This window comes from Athene cunicularia (genome assembly GCF_003259725.1).
Source record: "Athene cunicularia isolate RWA chromosome 1 unlocalized genomic scaffold, athCun1 chr1_part2, whole genome shotgun sequence".
Taxonomy (NCBI): Eukaryota; Metazoa; Chordata; class Aves; order Strigiformes; family Strigidae; genus Athene; species Athene cunicularia.
Window position 1 is genome coordinate 62,462,066 of NW_020799092.1, and position 22,958 is coordinate 62,485,023.

Below are 22,958 nucleotides of genomic sequence, written 5' to 3' on the forward strand. Positions count from 1 at the left end.
CAGCAGTAACAGTATTATATTGCAATATAATAATGATACAAGAAGATTAAAGCTTACTAAGCTGTTTATGCTAATGATGCTTTTATTATAATGACCTGTGCCCCTTTCCTGTTCCACCTTTCTTACCTTCTGTAAAATGTATTGTATTATTGATAGGATTGCTTCCACAAGAAAATAAATTCTATTTAGTAGGAGAAATTGTTTATTTAGCCCATTTTTAAACATCATCTGAAGTGTGAGTTTAAATACATTGTTCATAATCTTATGTATTGTACTAGCATAAATGCTGATCTAGAAAATTTGGTAGTAAGAAGAAAAAAAAAAAAAAAAAAAAAAAAAAAAAAAAAAAAAAGAATTTGCACTGATGAGTATTTAATCTGGGCAGTTTTGTTTGGGGTTTTGGGGGCTTCTTAATGTATATGTTCAGAAATCACTTCTGAACCCCTTCTAAGTTGACAACAGTTAATAGATACAACTTAGCTGTCATATATTTGATTACTAGTGAATTGTTTATTTAAATCACTTCTCATTTGTGATAAATGATTTGTACTACTTGGTTGATAGACTTCAAATATTTACAGATCATAAGCCTCTTGAAAAAAAAAAAGTAGAAAATATTCTACAGATATATGTTTTTGTATTTACATTAAAATTCATTAAAACTTCTGTATGCGTGAGCACAAATCTGAAGAATATATTGGTTCTCTTACTATTTAAAACTTTTAACACTGGCTGCTAACCAAAACTATTTACATGAAAGATTATATTTGTAAATTACTATATTTCTCATCCAATTCTACTCAGTCTGTACTAACACTGAATTGTATACAAGAAAATAATATTTTTTTGTATCCAAGAAAAATTTACGCTGCAGTATCCAAAGAAGAGCAATGAAGCTGGTGAGTTGTCCAGAGCAAAAATCTTATGAGGAATGGCTGAGGGAATTGGGGTGGTTTAGTGTCGTGGATTGACCCTGAATGGATGTCAGGTGCCCACCAAAGCTGCTCTACTGCTTCCCCTCCTCAGCTGGACAGGGGAGAGAAAATATAATGCAAGTCTTTTGGGTCAAGGTAAGGATGGAGGGAGATCACTCAGCAATTACCATCGTGGGCAAAACAGACTCAATGCAGGGAAATTAATTTATTACCAATCAAACCAGATTAGAACAATGAGAAATAAAACAAAATCTTAAAAACACCTTCCACCCACCCCTCTCTTCCACCCAAGCTTAACTTCACTCCCAATTTATTTACCTCCTTTTCAGAACACTACAGGGGTGTCCATCACATATTGGCTCTGTCACTCCTTCCTCCTCAGGGAAGGACTCCTCGTACTCTCCCTGTGCTCCTGTGTGGGGTCCTTCCCACAGGAAGGAGTCCTCCATGAACTTCTCCAACATGAATCCTTCCCACAGGCTACAGTTCTTCCTGAACTGCTCCAGCATGTGTCCCCCATGGGGTCACAAGTCTTGCCAGCAAACTTGTTCCAGCGTGGACTCCTCTTTCCACAGGTCCACAGGTCCTACCAGGAACCTGCTGCAGTGTGGGCTTCCTAAGAGGTCACAGCCTCCTTCAGACACATCTACCTGCAGCTGCGTGGGGTGCTCCACAGGTTGCAGGTGGAGATCTGCTCCACCGTTAATCTCCATGGGCTGCAGAGGGACAGCTGCCTCACCGTGGTCTTCACCACGGGCTGCAGGAGAATCTCTGCTCCGGCACTAGGAGCACCTCCTCCCTCTCCTTCTGCACTGACCTTGGCGTCTGCAGAGCTGTTTCTCTCACATATTCTCATTCCTCTTTTCTGACAGTTGCTGGTGTTGCACAGATTTTTGCCCCCTTATCACAGAGACAATACCACCATCACTGATGGCCTCAGCCTTGACCAGCAGTGGATCGATCTTGAAGCTGTCTGGCATTGGCTTTATTAGACATATGGAAAACTTCTAGCAGCTTCTCCCAGAAACCACCCCTGTAGCCTCACTGTTACCAAAACCTTGCCACACCAACCCAATACATTTATCCTGGAGAAAAAGAGTCTAAGAGGAGACCTTATCATTCTCTACAACTACCTGAAAGGAGGTTGTAGGGGGGTTGGTGTAGGTCTCTTCTCCCAAGTAACAAGCAATAGGACAAGAGGAAGTCACCTCAAGCTGTGCCAGGGTAGGTTTAGATTGGAGTTTAGGAAAAATTTCTTCTTCAAAAGGGTTTGTAGATATTGGAACAGGCTGCCCAGGGAAGTGGTGGTGTCACCATCCCTGGAGGTGTTTAAAAGATGTGTAGATGTGGTGCTTAAGGACATGGTTTAGCGGTAGATTTAACAGTGTTAGGTTTAAAGTTGGACTCAATGATCTTAAAGGTCTTTTCCAACCTAAATAATTCTATGATTCTATAACTATCTGGTCAGATGACAAGGAGAAGATGGAGGCAGTCTCTTCTTTTTCTCAGTTTGTCCCCCAGGGCTCGGTTTTGGGGCCACTCCTGTTTAACATCTTTATTGATGATCTGGACGAGGGGATCGAGTGCACCCTCAGTCAGTTTGCAGATGACACCCAGTTGGGTGGGAGTGTTGATCTGCTCGAGGGTAGGGAGGCTCTGCAGAGAGACCTGGACAGGCTGGAGCCATGGGCTGAGCCCAACTGGGGGAGTTTCCATAAGGGCAAATGCCGGGGGCTGCCCTTGGGCCACAACAACCCCCAGCAGCGCTACAGGCTTGGGGAGGAGTGGCTGGAGAGCTGCCAGTCAGAGAGGGACCTGGGGGTGTTGATTGACAGCCAGCTGACCAGGAGCCAGCAGTGTGCCCAGGTGGCCAAGAAGGCCAATGGCATCCTGGCTTGTGTCAGCAATAGCATGGCCAGCAGGGACAGGGAAGGGATCTGACCCCTGGACTCGGCACTGGGGAGGCCGCCCCTCGATTCCTGTGTTCAGTTTTGGGCCCCTCACTACAAAAAGGACATTGAATGACTCGAGCGTGTCCAGAGAAGGGCAATGGAGCTGGTGCAGGGTCTGGAGCACAGGTCGTACGGGCAGAGGCTGAGGGAACTGGGGGTGTTTAGTCTGGAGAAGAGGAGGCTGAGGGGAGACCTCATCGCCCTCTACAGCTCCCTGAAAGGAAGTTGCTGAGAGCCGGGTTTGAGCCTCTTTAGCCTAGTAGAAAGCAATAGGACAAGAGGGAATGGCCTCAAATTGCACCAGGGAAAGTTCAGACTAGATATTAGGAAACATTTCTTTACAGAACGGGTTTTTAGGTGTTGGAATGGTCTGCCCAGGGAAGTGGTGGATTCCCCATCCCTGGAGGTGTTCAAGAGTCAGGTTGATTTAGAGCTTAAGGATATGCTGTAGGTGGGAACTGTGCTAGGAGAACGGTTGGACTAGATGATCTCCAGGGTCCTTTCTGGCCTAGATGATTCTGTGATTCTGTGATTCTTGGAGGTATACAGCAATAGGACAAGAAGCAAGGACACAGGTTGGAGCACTGGAAATTTCAATTGCATATTAAGATGCATTTTTTTTTAACTATTGGAATGATAAATACATGAACAGAACATGCAAAGACATGACATCTCCATCTTTGGATGTGTTCAAGGCTCAACTAGACACATTGATTTAGTTAGACCTGCTCTGAGCAGTGGTTTAGACCAGTTGACTTCATGAGCCTAAACTACTCAGTGATCTTATGTTCAATCTAAACACTTTTAGGACCCATTTCCTTTACACAAGTGCCTATTTGAACAAAACTTATAAGAAGGTAGTTATCTATAAATGTTTCTGCCCTATCAAACTGGTCTGAAATTAGCCAAAGGGCTGGGCACAGACTTTCAGAGAGAATGATTGCATAAATCATGTTCCACAGAAAATCAAGCAAAAAATGTACTTAATCAAATGTTGGCATGTAGTTCTTTACAGTAGCCCCATCCAGGTTATATTTAACTTTCTTCGATCTGAAAAAGTAAGAGATTCAGAGAACAAAGCATCATTGTTAAGAACATTAATTTTGGACTCTGTTTGCCAGGCCCCAATCAAAGCTTTCTTTGTTAGGTAGTGAAACCTTCTCATTCTCTTACAAAGCCAAAACACTGTAGAAACAAAGACTGCACATAAGGGGATAAGGAGACCAAAACCAGGCTAACTTTCTCAGTGCAGCTCCAGAACAAGCTACAGATCAGATTCACAGCTGGTATCAATCAGACCAGATCATCTAACCATCAGATGAGCATCTGGTCCCATACACAAAGTTAAACAATAAAACCTGTTTATAGAAGAGAAGAATTAATATGAAAACACAGTGCTTCACGCACTGTGGCAAAACTGCTTTGTGGGTTATATATTTCATCATAACCTCAACCCTGGAAGACCTTGTACTTTAGAGACTAGTCTTTTGTCCATGGTAGGTCACATAACCCCTTCATACAGGGGTTTGGACCTCAGACTTTGCCTCACCATGCTTAAAGACATCACACATCGTCAAAACAGGTGTCACCATAAATCCATTTCAGCCTGACTCCTGCAACGGAGACCACATGAGAGATTCAGGCTGTGCACAAAAGTTTTATCATCAGAACAGCAAGACACACACCTCATCACCAGGACATGCTGGACACACAATAGATACCCTCCAGTGGTTTGATGGTGGTTTGTAGATGCATTTCATTACTCTGGCAGCCTAGATCTGCTGTATGACAGGATGTTGGCCACCTTAGCTTCCTATACACGAGTGTAATTGTCAATGTCAGGCTTATGGTAAGAGAACAAATATTCAAGATGAGACAAAGGCCAAATCTGTCTTTTGTTTATTTGTTTTCTTTCCAGTCAGAATACTTACACAGTCTAAATAGCAATTTTATATTATTATCAATACTCTCAAAAAAAACATAGGTAGGCCTCCTTACATGATAAGATAAACCACAAAGGGCAATTCCATTTACATTTCAAAAATAAATTTCATTTAGCATTAGAAGGCAGCAAATAAGCCAAAACCACCTAAATGTTATTTTTAATATAGTAATGAAAAATTAATTGCATTAAAATATCTATTTTGGATGAAAGACGAGCTGACCTGGAATGTAAGCCACCTCGGTTTATGAGCCTGCTCTACAAAATGCATTGAAGCTTTTGAAATTTTATGGGAATTAAGCAAAACAGAACATGAGTATACACATCCCCATTAGCTGTCAAATATGGAGCTCACAGGCACAGAGACCATATTAGCTGGACTTAAGAAGGTTAAGTCAACAAATCTTATAAATCTCTGTTTCTTCCTTCCTGCCCCTTGTACCCTCTCAAGCAATACCTTCCTAGTTCCTCTCTCTCCCAAAAACTTCACTCAACTTAGAATCTTTAATTAAAAATCTTTGAGAAAGTCTTTGACAAAACTGGGAGGGCTATTAAATTCAAAAATATAAAGAAAGAAGGGATCTTTGTGCAGTAAAATGGCTCCAGGAGGTATATCTTTAGCTAACCAAATGTGAGATCCACGATGAAAGTGAGAGACTTAGCAACAGTGCAGATATGGATACCAAAACCTACCTTCATTCAACATGGTGTAAGGAGAAATCAGTATTCTTTCAACATGAAATTACAACACAAGAAATCTGTATGTCCTTAATGTTTTAAAAGCTGATGAAGAATCTTGATGATAAAGTGATTAGCATAGATAGATATAATAAATATAAAACCAAATGAGAGCATTTAAATCAGAGATCCATTTCTGTGTATTTTGAGTCACACAACTGTAAAATGAAACTCTTAGATAAAGCACTTAAAGACGGCTTTTACTAACACCAAGTTGGACTCAGGTTCTCTATTAAGTATCTATGTAAAAACCAATATACTGTTGACAGAATAGTTTTATTGTGCACTTTATCACTGCTATATATATATATATTGAGAAATTGCAGGCTTTAATTTTAGGTTTTCTGAACAACTCAGAATTCTTTCACTTCAAAATATTCCAAGAAAATAAACCCTCAGTATGTTTATTAACATGTATGTTTCAGCAGCTATTCTGTGTTTCTCAACTGTACTATCAGTCTTACATATGTTGCCTCTTATCCTGTAGTTAAGCTCTCCATGTAGCTAGCTTTATGGAAAACCTCTCAAGTAAAGGTTATCAACAAAATTTCTGTTAGCAAGTGGGAAATAGAATTGCCTCCAAGTGCATAAAAAGTGGGGTTTTGTTTAAACAAGACCAAAGAAAATAGAGATATTTTTCTCTGATTATTCAGTCAGTGTTGTAGGAGAGCTGCCATTCACTGTCAAGAAGAAGTTGTGAGCTGAGCCAGGGGACAGAAAGGAACAGGAGCATTTACTGAATTTGATTGTTCCTAGAATATTATTTCGGAGTCCAATTGCATACAAAGACTAGCTCCTGACTCAGGAGCTTATGTGGAACAAGAGAAATCAAGTTGCAAGTTCCAACTCATTTGAAAATTGCTGAGTTTGGGAGTCTTTTAAACAATTTGGCGTCACTTGCCCGCTTGTTATTGCATTTAACATTACATTCAAGTGCACAATTATATGTGTCTGCTACTGTCTTGACAGGAAAAGAGCAACTTTATTTTCAGAGTTTAGAAGAGTGCATTTTTTTACTGCATGGTAATCAGTTGTGTGCACTATGGCATTAAAAAAAAAAAAAGTGGGAGGAAAGAAAACATTATCTTTGTTATGAACTAAAGTAGGCAATGTGTGCACTTCAGCAGCATCCACAGCTGCTTTCACCCAATGTAGTTCACACTAATGCAAAAGAGCAGAACATGTTGAATGCACATGGGCACAGAGTCCCACCGCTGAAATGGCAGACAGCGAGCCCAGCTGCACAACTGCCTCCTCCAGGAGGCACTTAGAGGCCTCCAGGGCTTAAATTCTGTAGTAAGCATCAAAGAAGCTGCCATGGCATCTACAGAGCTAAGGTAGGGGTTGAGCCATGCCAAGTCTCTTATTACTCCAGAGCGGCTGTTTCCTGTTCTCTTTAATCTCAGTCAGGAATCACTAATAGACTTCATGCCAAGAACTCCATTTATGCATTAGATTTTGTGTGGTTGTCAGAATAACATTCAGGATTTGGAAAACCACATGAGAATTGCTTGATGTTCTTTGAGGAGGGAAGTGAAGAAGGAAGTAAACAGCTTCAAACCTCCTGACTTCTGTAGGATGGGGTACTGGGATGCTAGCTTTTCCACTGAGACATTATGATTTATAAAGAGGTTGTAATTGTCAATAAAAAAAAAAAAAAAAAAAAAAAAAAAAAAAAAAAAAAAAAAAGAAGCTTATATTTGTCTCCTATAAAAAAGGAGGAATAGCATTTCATGGGAGAGGAAGAGAGGGGATTTGAGTTAAATCTATAGGTGAATCTGCAGAATATGGAAAAACAAGCTAACATTCATGTACAAAAGACCCTAAAAGGGGATCTGGTAATTGGAGCATCTATAATTCGTCTTCTGGACACATAGAAAGAAAGAGTTCAGTAAGGATCATTTTATTTTTGTCGCACATCTAAATCTTTGCAAGGGCTGTTTCAGATTTCACAGATAAGTATTCCCTGTTCTTGCTGTAATGTGGGCTGAATGAAAGGCGATTTCAGCGTAAAGGACAATTTCAGGGTAAACAACTAACGTAAAGGCATCACTCCTCTACAGTGGAAATTCTTGTAACCACAGATCTGGATTACTCCTGTGACACCTGTCACTTTGACCCTGAAAGAATGGATTGACATGAGGAGACAATTTGTAGGTTGACATACTAAAAATCCTACATGGAGAGCAAAATCAGCTCACCTAAAACAAACCCCTGGTAAGCTGAATATCTCCCTATACTCCACGGACTAGATCTCCATTGACTACAGTGAAAGCTTAGATTGTCTGCAGACACAAAGTTGGACCCAAGGTGTACATTGTACAGATGCTCCACAGAAGCTGACGGAACAAGCAAGGTTCAAGAGGAAGAGCTCTCTTTCAACAGCCAGCATTTGCTAAAAAATCTTTATGGCATTGGCAAAGTGCCTCATCATGAATATCAGTAAAGTCTAAGGGCCCTAAGTGACTGTAAAACTGCAAATAAGCACATGTCTACGTAGATCAAATATGGCACAAAAAGCCCCAAGCGGGTGGTGACTGAGTCTCTTAAAGAACTGAAGCAGTTTACTGGCTTTAGCATTGCTGGGTCGGTGCCAGTTAGCCTTTCCTTCTAGAAGGGTGTATTAGTATGATCGCAGTGCCACTGTAACACTACGCTGTTGCTCTGAGATTCAGTTTCCTATTTCTGCCTGGCACTGCACTGCACTATACAGAAACATCAGTTTGGAGACCTTTAACTACACTGTGATTTATAAGCATGTCCTGTGTTTCTGCCAGAAAGCGGGCACCAAAAAAGTCTGAAATCTCTGAGCAGTCAAGTCAACCATAGCCAAGCTAGAGGATGCTTTTCTTATGGAGGAGAAGCACATCTAATGTATTGAACAATGCAAGGCAAGAGAAGGTGAGATGGGGAGTCTGAACAATCTTAGATTGATCGTGCAAGACTGGGGAACTTGTGCAAAGACAAAAGGAGGTGTATGGGGCTGTTCGCAAAGACATACCAGGTGCTGATAATGTTGCCAGGCTACTATCTCCTAGCTCAAAGAGAAGCCTCCTCTGGTCCTTGAAGTTGTGGGTGTCAGCAACAGATTATCCCAAATTCCAGCACAAACTGGCCTGGCAGTCTGGTCAGAAGCCAGAGAACAACTGAGGCTGCTCAGAGAGACAGGGTGAAAAGTTCATCAGCGAGGAAGCAGAGGTACTTCATCTATACAACCCCTGCCCAGGAATCTGCAACCCCTGCCCAGAACTTGACGAGCTCATCGCACAGGCGCAAGGGGAGGAGACCTGATTACCATGAGAAGCGAGGGGAGGCAGGAGTAGACTATGTATATGTATAGGCGTTCTATGAATATGTACTATTTTGTAACATATAAGCCGGACGGGAGCTGCAAACGGCACGCGTGCTTGTGGTGGAGCGATCCCCCATGCGCCCAGCACTGAATAAACATACCCACTTTATAACCCCAAAAGTTATAGAGTGATTTTTCCGCAAGTCAAAGGCAATATTCATCTAATCATCTTATTATAGCCAACAGCCCTGGAGTTAGAAACCAGAACAGAATGGGAGATGTATTCATACACTAATCCATCCATCTGAGTAAGAAAACTGTTTCTTAAGAGAACAGACTTAACTTTCCACTATGAAAAATTGAAGTGAAATTTTACTCTGTTGTCAAAGACAAATATCCATTTAAATAAAGATGGAACTTCATCCCCCCTTCTTGAAACCATCTGACTACTAAATAAAAGAGGATAATTTCTTCCTTTTGCCCCTGGGACTGATATCTAGGTCAAGTCTCTCTTGACAATATAGACTCCTCAGCATGATCATCAGTTCCCCTCAGTCTCCACTGTGCAACCTTTCTGACTGGATGAGTCACGGCATGCATACATGCATCCAGGTTCAAACAGCCCTCTGAAGTCTTGGGAGAGGGCTGTATGCAGCAGCCTCTGTTTCTGACCCTGTGCAATATGTCACACAGCTGATAGATATGCCAAATTTACTGTTCAGATATAGAATGATTCCTACTGCAAGAGAATTAGGAGTTAGATAGACACAGAAGATTAGTTTTGTATATGTACAGTGGACCTGCAAAAAGCTCCGTATTTAAAGCACATGTGCAATGAATCCTACAGCTTCCCATAACATGCAAGCACAAGAGCCTATCTGCAGGACAGCTGCCTGACATATAGCACATTCCTTCCACTCTCATGCCAGATGATGGAGCATGGGTAAAGTAGAAAAACCCCAAGAAAACTGGTTTCTGGAAACAAACTAGTCTTGCTATGTTAGTACAGCAAATTTTCTGCTGTACTATTAGATAATTTGGAACAGGGAAAGACTGAACATCTCATATTCTAGGCAAGAGGTTACTTAGGAGTTACATGTCTCCATACCTGTCTCCTGCCCTTGTGGTTCTAGCCTGAAGTATCTGATTTACATTGCACAGACATTACTGTGGGACACATCGCACATATTTCCAGGTACAAGTCTTTCTAGCCTAAATTCCAAGGGTAAAAGCAGTCACTCAATCATCATCTATGTCTCCCAACAGCTTTTGAGCATATTGGCTAATTTCAGTTTAGCTTGATTTTGAGGAACAGTGATCACAGAGCTAAAGATTCCTATAAGTTTTGAGAAATGTTGCAGGTGCTGAGATTTCGGAAAAGGCTTCATCATAAGAAATTTTTTAAGAAAAAAAGTGCCTTTAAGTACAGCAAACTCAGAGTATGAAGTGAAGCATGAAACTTCATTTGTTCTAATGATAATGATATTACTTATTCTGCAGGACAAAGCATTAGGCTGACCAGCTACTAACATGGCACTGTTGGGGATAGGCATAGCAGGAGTCTAAAAATGTCATCAAGCAAGTAACAAGATCTTGTGATAGGAGGAGCTGGCTGGTTGATGTGCTTGAATGCAGCAGTTCATATGAATTCACCACAATACATAACAAGTTTTTAATACAAAAAGTAAGAGTCAAATGCTGCATTCCAGCTGCAGCGAAACTCCTTTTTACTTTGACAACTGGAACAGAGACGACTTAGTTGTTGTGTGGTCTAATGTTGTTTAAGTAGGATGTTGTGCCACTTTCTCATCTTAACACAAAGGTAAAAATAATGAGCAGATTATTTACAGAGGCTAAGGAAAGATTTTGGGGAAAAAAGAGAAAATTGAGGAAGTGGTTGCAAACACTAATGCAGGGAAGAATGCTTTGATAAACGTAATGCTGGTACATTTTTATTTTAAAGACAATGAAAACTTACCTTACCTCACCTCTATGCTTGATCCTTCTCATATTAACTTCAATAGCTGCCAGACTAGGACATTAATGCAATATATGGGAAAATCTGCAGTTATGATGCTTTTTTGTTTTACACGGTTCACATAAAGGTCCCAGACAGTAGTAGGTAGTTACTTTTACTGGGATTTCTGCAACATGCTTTCTGTTTAGCTTAGGATCCCAAAGCAGCAGTTATTGAGGGACGGCAGATCCCAGTGCTGCCTGCTAATTAGGAGCCCTACAAATGTAGGTCACAAAAACAAAAGCAAAGCTTTTCTGAGAGAAGACAAACGTGTGATTTGTGAATGAAAAGCCAGGAAGTTTTAAAAGTGAAACAGAAGTAAATTCAATCAGGCTTTTCTTAGAAATGCAAGAAGCGAAAACTCTCGGCTTTTAGCACTTGAAGGGTAGAGAAGATTTTGTCAAGCCTTTGTTCTTCCAGATAAACTGAAACTCCAGCCAGTTAGATTTAGGAATATCTTTTCCAATGCTAATCAGAATGAGGAATTTGTTTAAGAAACATCAAATTGTCACAGGGCCAACCATTATATAGAAGGAACAGGAAAAAGGAATTTTAATAATCTGTTCATCCCCTAGTTGTCATTAAACTAGACTAGATTTGTTAAATACAGCTGTAGTCTTGCTCCCTCATTCAGTATCAGGCACACTTCAAATCTGTCATTGCTTGATTATTTAGGTTCTTCATATTTGCTTTAATTGTGGAATATGTTTTAAGGTTTGTTGAGCATCTTCACATGTGAAGATCCTTCACTGGGGGAAAAGTGAGAGTTTGTTCTTAACATGGAATATCTCTGCTATGTGAATTCTGAAGATGCAGTTATTCTCTCCTTTAGAAAGACTGACAAACTGCCTGATTATACACTCTTACAGATAATAAAAGCTATTCTAGAAAAGTTTACAGTAGCATGCCTTCAATACACACATGTATATCTGCCTTGCTGAATAACTGCCTGTTATGAAAAATCTAACACAATCTACCTTTCCTCTTACTGAAGTCAATATAAGGGTCTTTTCTCTTACTTAATTTAAATGTAATTTAAATATGATTTACCAAGAAAAGTGAACCTGAATCTGAGATCAAAAGAAAGGCAGTCACTGCAGCCCTTCAGATGTATATTTACATGTATTTTTAAGCCATGTCTTCCTTCTCAACAAATATTTTTAAAGTAATGTGTAATATGCACGTTTTTACCCATGATGAATGTCATGGCTAAATAGCAAGGCACAGTAGGATTTGTGTTTGCTTGCCAATAACCATGCACTTGAATGAGGACTTAGGGTATCTAAGTCAGAGAGACCTCCTGCTCTAGCTCTTTATTTTCACTGAGCACAAATTTTGCAAATATTCATTCAGTAGAATTTTTCCATCTTCCCAAACGTAATAAATTCTGCTTTTTGTCATCTTAACGAAGTGTCAGAGAATAGGATTCTAAAAGCAAAATTACTCTCGTCACTCTTTACCACAAATCTGTCTCTAAGAAATTGTTGTTCTGAATTCTTTTCCCTCATCTGTGTAGCTGCAAAATGCAATTTTAAATTATAACCATGAAAGGCCATTGATAGGCCTGTCACAACGACTGTAGTAACCCTCCCCCTCACAGTAGTTTCTTCAATAGCAAATTTAGTCAGAATATCATCTATTTTATCAGTATATAAAAAGAAACACTTGGTGACTCGATTCTTAAATACCTACAAATCCCACCCCTTAACCTTTTTTTTCCATGAAGACCATGATTTAACATCCAAGTTATTTCACAGTCTTTTCTGGGGCCCAGTGTTTTTAGTTGCAACACAAGACAACTGGATTTCATTTGCTGCTATACCACAGCTACTGATCTTGGGAAAGCTTCCAAATCCCTCAAATTAGCACTTAAATTCTGCCTAAATCCAAAATTGTGACCTTCAAAACCCACTGCTCAACTGCTGCCAACCCTGGAGGCATATGCTCAGACTGAGTGATTATCTCCCAAGACCTAAGTCATAACCATGGAATTAGGCTCTGTACAAAATACAGTAGAAGATATGTTAGGTTTTTTAAACAGATCCAAAGAAGATTTACTTTATTCTGTGGCTCAGTGATTAGAGCTCTCATCCTATAAAGAAGTACCTCATTCCCTGAAAATAATCCTAAAATTGGGGGGCGTCTTGTCCATTACACCTATCAAATGGCCTGAGAAATTCCTCTGGACCATAGGGAGGAATATGCTTGCTTCTCACTAATTATGCATCTATAATATATTCCCACTTCCACCCACAGAATTTGATAGAAAGAACCTTTTTCCTGCTGACAGGATACATATAATACTTTCCTTCATGTTTTGGGAGTCACACATGTAATATTGTCTTTAAGTCTGATTTTGATCTGTAATATACAGGTAAATAGTTTGAGACACTTCATATTTTCCACCGGTAAAATCACAAACAGTCCTACTGGCAGACACAGCAAATGTGATAAATTTCTTCCAAAGAAAGTTTCACATGATTGCCATGTGCAAGTCAGGAGTACCATCAGGAGAAGAACTGGGGATGTAAGTAAAAGTCAACTAGATAAAATGGAAGAATGGAATTAGGCTAAGACTCTAATATTTCAGAGGTGTTTACTGTAGTACAATATATATATATATATATATATATTTATTAATCCTAAAGCCAAGGATATTTTACAAAAGACCTGGGATACATATAACAATTAGTTGTTTGTTGAAATTCAGCTTCACTATTTTTAGAAATTTACTTTGCGCAAATTGTTGAATAGTGAATAATTCTATATGACTGTAGATCTATTTATATGGTAAACTACAAGGAATATTTTTCCTTCTGACTTAAAAATGTTGAAAATAGAAGTAAAAATATTTTCAACCATTAACAAAAAAGGGAAAATATATATTGTTAAATCACAGGAATATTATAAGATTAATATGGAAAAGTTTTCATTTCCCAAGGAAAAATCTCTTTGTAATATATTGCAACACAGCAGAGCACTAAGGAGAAAGAATAAATGTGGCTTGGAGTTTTGGGGGATTTTAATTGTGTAATGTATTTTAAAACAAAGTAACAGATTTCAGATGAGGAATTAGTTACAGAAAACATTTTGAAGGATTAAAGTACAGGGGTAGCATCTTTCAAGTTTTTCTCTGGAAATTTTCACCAGTCATTCTGAGCAAAAGTATTTCTTCTGTGAAGTCTGATCTTATGTTTCCTCCCCCTTCTCTCCCTCACATTCCCATATTTTCTCAGACCAGACCAAGGAAAATGTTATCCATTTTCCCTCCTAGATGCTCACCAATGTCTCTTCTGTCCTCTGCTTTGATCTACTACTAACCTCTTCAATCATTGCATAACCACAGAGCTGATATTTCTTTTGAACTCTAAGTTGAGGAAAAAAAAAAAAAAAAAAAAAAAAAAAAAAAAAAAAAAAAAAAAAGATGTACAGATTGGATTTTGCTGAACCACTTCCTTTGTTAGATTTAATTTTGGATCTTCTGGTAGTCTAACTAGGCTTTTTCTTTCCCTTCTTAGATTTCAATCAGGATGTGATCTCTTATGAGAGAACCCCTTAAAAACGCAAGCTTGTAATTGATCTAAACTTGTGAATGATGAAAAGATGGTTTTACTTTATTACTGTATTTCACAATGCTACTAAGCTTCATATCTATGCGAAGAAAATATTTTAACTTCTATAATACAGTTCTACAAGTTAGCATCCTCTGCATGAGGTAAAAGATACCTATTAGCAACTCTTAAATATCCTCATAGACCTTAAACTTCGAAGACCCTTTCCAAAAATTTTGTTATTTCTCCTGTTCACAATCCATTGAGAGGCTGAGACAAGAGTATAGGTTTCAGAAGTGAGATATTCGAGTCTTTTCACCCACAACATGAGATAAATTAGAATTGCATCTGTTGTTGGCTTTGAATTGTCATCAGAATATGTGGGAGAAAAAAATTGCCACAGAACGATAATTTATTTTCCATCTTGCCTTATGCTTACTCACTGACTAATGCAGTATTTTGGCTGTTTTCTTCTGTCATAGACATATAAGCATTTGTTTCCTAATATCTGTTTATTTGTTTCCTGACTCGTTCAGTTGTCCCTTGGTTCCCAATTCAGGAAGTGTCTCTTTCAAAGAAGTTATGTAAGCACATAAATTCACATGAACTAATTAAAGTCCTAGATTATGTGCTATAATCCCCAACCACTCTAGTATTCAAATATGGGAGGCTATGCTAAACCTGTGCTAAACTGCTTTTCCTACATCACAGGAATATGTCATTTTTTTTTTCTTTGATGTCCATATTTAAATATGTCATCCAGATACATACCATAAGATTTCCATAAAACAGAAATTAAACTGGATGAAAGATTAATTAAACAAGTATTAAAAGTTTGCTTAAGCAAATAGGTATAAAAATATAAGGTCAGTAAAAAAATTACTAAAACTAAAAAGAAAGATTAAAAATATCAACCTTAGCAAAGTTGTTTGTGATTTCAATGTTAAAATATAAGTAGAAAATAATTGTCTCATCTAGACATGCAAAACATCTCCAACCTTACTTTGTACTTTTCTCAGATATTTGCTATATACAGTTGAAATTTTGTAAAAATTGTGTTCAAGTAACTCAAAATTTTCATCACTTCCTAAATTTGTAAAAATATGATCCTATTAAACTTGGTAAGGTTATCTTTTTTAGTGTCAGTTGAAGGTTATATTGCCAAAAATTTCTTTACTCTGATGCTCATATTGAAAACTTCTCAAGGAGAAGAGATTAGGAAGCTTTAAAGAATCATTCTTTACGAGTTCCTACCATTGACCTAACCTTGTTTATACTATTGGTTATATATTTTTTAACAGTTTTTCACTCAATTAAATATATTTCATTTAAAATTGCTGTTCATATAGAAGTGATTATTGTGAAGGAGCCTCTTGACACAAGCTCTTTAAAACCATCCTATTTATTGAAAGGCCAAGACTCACTGATTTCACTTGGTTTATCACTTTTTTTTTTGCTTACCAAAGGTAAGGGGAGCATTTTAGTGAAGTTTTTCCATACTCCAACACTATGTAGAAAGGTTGTTTTATCTGTTAACATTAACAGGTACCTCTTCACAGAAACATAAAGTCCGTTTTTCAGGTCAGTGTTTTTGCAAAATTAGAATAAATTTGCACACAACCCACTCTAATTGGAGCACTTGATAAAATATTTGTCAATGATTTATCCACTTGTGAGCATAGTTGGTATATGTTTTTGTCCCAGTGCGCTTTTGCACACCGATTATTGTGGTCTAAGTCTCTTAGAGCACCTAATGGGACTTCTTCGTATGCTAATCGGATGGGGTTCTACATTCTAATGTTACCTTTCAGTTAGAATAATTTCATGTAATTTTTCTACATTTGCATACTTGAGTTGTTGAAGGGTTGCAGGGAACGACACTTGGATTCTTTTCCCCTGCACTGGTAAGTCCTGAATCAAACCACTACAGTTCATCTGGCACCTCAGGTCTTTCCACTCCTGGGTTACTGTAGGACTTTCCCAAGCACAACACAGTTCTCCTTCTAAACATGTTTCCCTCAAGAATTTTCTGCAACGTCAGAGTAACTTTTTGGTTTTACATTCTGAAATGTTCGTACTGAATGCCAATCAATGGGCTAGCCTCACAGGACTATAAGTTGTTATGCCAGACATTTAGTTCATCTTACTCTTAAATAAATAAATAAATAAATATCCCAGAATTCACATGAACTCTTAAACTTGTGTAGGTGTCTACACCTCTAAGCAGTTTCAAGTAACACCACTTTCTCCAGATAAAAATTTCTCTCCACAGCAGTTTTCCTCTCCAAAGGGTCCCTCAGGACCTGTATAGTCAAAGCATTAAGAAATAAGGCCTAAGAACATTTAGTTTTGTTTGCTGGATATGTGTCTTTAATATCAGAGCAAAATTAGATTGCCATTTCATAGTCTGTGTATATCTTCATATATATTGTATAGACTTTAACGTTCTGTGAAAAAAAAAGGTGCACATGAAGTGCTACTTTTGTCAAAAGTCTGAAAAATTACTAGATACTCCTGGGGAAAGTGTGTTGGTTTCTACACAGTTATAAGTCACGATGTTTATGGCAGATTTTGAGATGACAAAAGAAAGGAGGATTCCTCTGCTGATGGGTACTAGCCATTAAGTCTCCAAGCAGGGAAGTTTAGGTGCTAAAATGCCTTATGAACAGGGAATCAAGTATCTCCGCTCAGAAAATGAGTCAAACTCAAGTCCAGCTAGCAAGGCAGTTTAGAAATTTTCTGTTACCTCATGTCCATTCTCTAAGGCCCATTTGCTGCTTTCCTCTCTCAAGGATTTCAAACAAAATTAAAGTACAGATGGATTTTACATCCAGACATTCAGGCCCAAAGTTTCCTCTGCTCCTAACCCAGAGACCCTGAATTAGGCAGCTGCAGAAATCCTACCGGCATCTTTGGGCTGCCCTCCACTTAGAATCCCTTTTTTATCTATAATTTTTTTATCTCCATGTGAAAATTTTCCCACTGTACTGTTAAGTCTGCTTTTCCAGAAGTGGTCTGTCTTGGCTTCAGGCTTTTACACTGTTATTTGGTAACTGACTCCTCAATTACATCTGCTAGAGTAGCTGTTGCTTTTTTTAACCACTTCTGAGATGCTATAGTATTGGATCGCATCACTTCTAGTTTCAAGGTGAGTAAAGGCTCTCCTTGACTTGATATAAAGTAGTAATCGAGTACATAAATTTACAGTAAGATGCAATGAGCTTGTTATACATACACATAGCTCTGTGATCTTGATATATGAAACTTGTGTTGTTAAATCCTACTAAAGGGGATGAAGACTACTGGTACATGAGTTACTATTCTCAGTCATCTCTGCAGAGTCAAGGCACCTCACATAAGATAAACGTGTTGGGATTTCAACTGAAGAATGACTCATATACTGAAAAATGAACGATTCTTAGAATCTGTGTGCTTTGTGGCAGACTTTCCACTGCATTGGGCCAACATTATTCTGATATGGGGACAGAGGAATCTTTACTGACATTTCACTAATATAAGACAGTAGAAAAATTAAAAGCATAAAAGAAGGAGCTGTGCAGATCTTAGCACTGTCATAGAAACAGAAGAAGTGAAAATGTATTGCAAGCCAGATTCCTCATAGGCAGACATAGGAAAAAACCAAACAAGTACTGAAACCAGCCAACCTATCAAAATTGTACCTTAATATTAACAAAGAATATAGACAACTCAGCTGTTCAAAATAAGTCGTGTAGTAAATCTGTCTAGACTGTATCACTATTTGAACCCCATGCCATTTTTCCTATACAGGAAGAAATGTACAGTACTACCGTATGGGGTGATGAGGTAACTGTCACAAGAATGGATCAGGAATACACTCAGACAGCTAATAGACAGAAGATGACAAGCTGCTCTCCCTGATTTTGCAGCAGCCCACAGGGCTGCGGGTAGATTACTTCCCCTTCATCAATTCAGAGGTGATCACAGTATGCTGGCATAATCCTGAAGGAATATAAATCAAAATAATTTCTGTTAAATTTCTTGACCATATTTTGCTAGGTCACCTAATCAGAAAATATCTTGCAACTTGTATCTATTTATAACTAAAAAAGCTCCAAATTAAAATAAAGAAATACAGAAAAGAATGGAAAAGTTTTCAAGCATCTTTGTAGTGAAAACAACTATTACTGAAATTTTTATCAAGATAATTTTCAATTTTTAGATGTTTCATAAAAAAGGAGCAATAATTTTAACAAAAAGTAGCTGTATATCCAACTGAAGGAAATGGTAATTTAGGACTCAGATTGCATATTTAAGTGCCAAATGTAAACCTGAGAAATTAAACTTCTGAACACCTCGATCCACCTTTTGATAGACAGGGATTGCTGCACTTAAGTAGCCTGAATATGTGGTAAGATTCAATGCGAAACCCAAGATGCCGTGGTTAACATGACAGTTTTTCATACAAGCTGCCACATTAGAAAAGTTTTTTCCTGTGAAATTATTATTATCTCCAGTTATACCAAATGCTTTAAACTGCCATTGAGGTTAGTGAACTAAAGGCAATCAATATGTCATGAGGTGTCCAGCATATTAAGGATACAAAAGCTTGTAATATATATTTGTTACTATCAGTCTTTCTGTTTGAAGCTCACATGGTTTCAGTGCAGTATCAGTTCTCTCCTATCTCTTTTTCTAGACTTGTTTTCAGAGGATAAAAATATCTTTTAAGACAATTACAGACCTCAATTCACTTGTGAAGAAATAGCTTAGATGGGGCCATATTTTAAATTTGGCATTAGTTCTAGACCTGACTCAGAGTTACTGCAAGAACCTTGCTTACAGGGGTGACAGCGGATGATTCACTCAGTGTTGTTTTGTTGATCCAGCTGTAGGGCTGAATTGGACAACAGACTTCTAGAAAGACAGAAAACCAGAACTTTTTAGCAGACAGCCTTGGATCCACCAAGATGACTCACATTCTTGCAGTAAGAAGTAACCCTTGTCTTAACCAGTTCACAAATTAACAATGATTAATCGAGCATAAAAAAGGCTGCAATGACTACAGTAAAACGCATTCCAAATGAAACCTAAATCCTTCCAAAAATAGTTGTGAGTGTTATAATATATTCATATCTGTTATGCTTCCTTCAACCTGCACCCTGCCACTGCTGTACTTGTCACAGAATGTTACTACAATAAAGGATAGTGGAAATTTAATTTCAAAGTATTATTTGCAAGGTTTTGAACACATTTGACTTCAAATTTCCGTGTCAGCTTTGGGTTCAGAAATGACTCAGAAAACTACTTAGTCTGTTTAACCACTCTTTTTCAGTTTTATTTTATGCTGCACCCATTTTTGTATCTTCCCTCAGCTCTTATAATATTGAATAGATTAGAAATGTGTAAATTTGTTCATCATAAATCTTGACCAAAAAAAAAAAAAAAAAAGGTTAAACAATAACAAATAGCAACACATGTGAGTTCTCTGAATCTGTGGCTGAAATATACCACCCTAGTGATTTCTGTGAACAGAAAACACAGTTCAGAGATTAGGTCATGATTAATCCATAGTGATAATAGGATTTGGGATTAAAAAAAAAAAATTGCATTTTTTCAGACAGATAAACATGAGAAAACTGCAATCTATTTATAGCTACAGGCAGATGGTTTCATAGATTCATGTCCAAGAGGAGAAATAGCAGCTCTGTCAGGGAATATATATACTGTGAATTATTCACTCTGCTCAAGTAATAAGTGGGGTCAGGATAGAACAAAATAATACATTGATTTTTTCCTTTCAAAAAAGGAAGACTGTGAACGGTTAGTGCAGGTATTCATTTGAACCGTTACACCAAGCCCAGGGACCAGCTGCCTGCCCCTCGGATTAGGTTTCATTCTTACTTCCCAAGCCCCCTATACTAGGTCCACAGTTCTCAGACTGCTGACACTCCAGTCCTGTCTAAGCCTTGGAGGTGCTTGAAATCAATTTGTTCCTCCGTTTCAGTGCACAAATTTCCTCAGCACTGGCAATCACTTACTCAGAGATGCGTTGGCTGAGGGGATAAAATGTCTACACTGCAGTGAAAGCCAATAAAAGGCACGAGGCAGCTAAATCCACCCTAACTCCTTAGAGAAGCCTGATCCATTAGACATGCTCAGGTCATGCACTGACTTCCACACAATAGCCTAAGAGAATAGACTAATATTTACAATATGGGAAACCTACACTTTTGACTCCTTTTGGCCGTGATAGTTTTGAATCCACAGATGCCATTTTTAAGAAGGTGTGCTTAATGTAAGACTGAAGACTGGAATAGCTAAGCCCCTACCTTTGGAGATACCGAGGGTGTGAGGCTGAGCAGAAGGGAAAGTAAGACTTATGGCACTGGAGCAAAACTGAGCCTGATGGGGATATAGACCAGGAAAGATTAAAAGTCTTCATTTTTTCAGCAGTGTAGGTTTGAGTTCACAGTGTGAGTTATATAAAAGGACACTAGGTCCCTAAAGATGGGGTATTCTGAAAATTTTACTAATTCAAATTCCCTTCAAATTTGTAAATATCCTGACCTCTGTTGATGCTTCTCTTCCAGGCCTTCATTTTCACTCTGTGAAGCCTTACATGGTTCTGTCATTTTGTCTAAGTATGCTGTTATCTATAGTAGCCAGGTGCCATTATCATAATTCATAATCTAGTTCCTGACTAAACCATCTACTCTTACAAGCAGAGAGTAAAAGGCAGTTTCACCCCAGAGGAGCTCAGAAGAAAGAAAAGACATGAAGAGAAATGGTAGAGCCTGAATTAGTGGCTTGCTGTGGGCTAAGCAGGAATGACCACATGAGAACCCCTAGAACATGCCTTACAATCTGATATTTCAGCATCTACCATTCATTTTTTTTTTCTTTTTACTTTGTTATGAAGCTTGTACAAAACTGTGTATATGCAAATTTTACAAATAATAAATTCTGAGTTTATCTTCATCTGTGGTCACGGCAGACCTGGTTAAATTTCAAAAATGGGAATTATGAACTGTTTTGGTTTGGGTTTTTTTCTACATTAGCTTTGCCAAAGAGAGCTATACTGTGTATTATCTATTGTGTCACAGCTGGACAAAGTACTTGAAACACTGAATGAGTGAGGAGGGGGGCTATATAAAGATTTTATGATAGTTTGTATTATATTCCCTCATAGACTTAAATTCTGGACTTCAAAGTATCTTTTCTGAGATGGTGATTAGAGTTAGTGCAGTGACAGCTGCCAGGATTTTAACTACATAAATTGAATTTTGGACATTGAAATTGCATTTCTGACCACATCCCAAAGTCCTGAAAAGTGAAATGTTGGGCTTGGGACATAATTAGTTTGCAGCATATTTCAGAAGAAAAATCTATTCATGACTAATATATGTCTATCCTTTTCTGCTCTGTAAAGTACATCAAAATACCATCTATTGTCATTTTAGATATACCAAACTCCAGTGAACCAGACATTTGGAGCTTATACAAGCAGGCTACTGTTTGACCTAGTTTCATTACAAGCCTGAAACTGCCCATTACCCACTTAATGATGAGTAAGATGAAAAATTGAATCCAGTCTACCTCACAGGACTTGAAAAACCATCCAGACAAAACTCTTGGCTAAGGAAAGCAACTCAAATTAATATGCCAGACTGTCAACTCCAGTGGCTGAGGGAAGAGTCGGCACACTCATTTCTGCTCCTTCCACAGATGCCAGGTCTCACTAAGTCACAGCTATGGGGCAGGTATCTGGGTGAGGTTGAACTTGAGCTCATCACTGTTAAATTCACCAAAACCTTCCCACAAGAGTACACAGCTTTTCAGTCATCTTTCAAATAGCAGAAGCAGCAGTGGGGCTGTCATGCCCAGGTTAACAAGCTCTGCTTTCTCAGCAATGCCTACTGATGTGGGCTTAATATTTCACTCATTGTGACTGCTGTTTTCAAGGATGGCTCAGTCTCTGTTAATACAGCCTGTACTATACAGAGATATACATTTAGCTGTGAAATGGTAGAATTAACTACACAAGCTCAAACTCTCTTCGTTTTACCAACATAAGGAAGAAAAAAACCTGACACTTCAGTCTCCTTAACTATCAGTGTGTGATGGAAATGTGCTTAAGGTTAAAGGCTTGTTTAAATCACTGGACAAATCAAGGTCTAACACTGATGAGAACAGATGGCTTATCCTAGATTTACACAAGTATAATTGAGAGCAGAATTTGTTCTGGGGTGTCAAATAAGTATAACAATGAATTAAACAGTGCAACCAATTTAAAAGAAAAATGCTCATTAGTGTGAATAGAAAACCATCACAGCAGAAAAGTGCCAGCACTTACTGCAATACATCAGCTATTCCCATTAACATAGTAACTAAAAATTTCGGAAGAGTATGATGCATGGCTAAACAGAATATTGCAAAATGATAACTCCCATCCACATGACTAAATCACAGCTCTTTCCTGTCTTTATCACCCTTCCTTGTCTTTATCTGCTGATGTTTTATTGAAAAAAATTTAACAGTCAGTGAAAGAA

The 22,958-nt window shown here is 38.3% G+C and overlaps 1 long non-coding RNA gene across 1 annotated transcript; it reads right to left on the reverse strand.

Annotated features, from left to right (window-relative positions):
* Positions 1-2,287: 2,287 nt before the first annotated feature.
* LOC113487474 lies at positions 2,288-21,138 on the reverse strand. Its single transcript, XR_003399797.1, has 3 exons — positions 21,123-21,138; positions 15,109-15,113; positions 2,288-2,385 (listed from the first exon to the last, which is right to left on the reverse strand). It is a non-coding gene; the product is annotated as an uncharacterized LOC113487474 (long non-coding RNA).
* Positions 21,139-22,958: the final 1,820 nt, after the last annotated feature.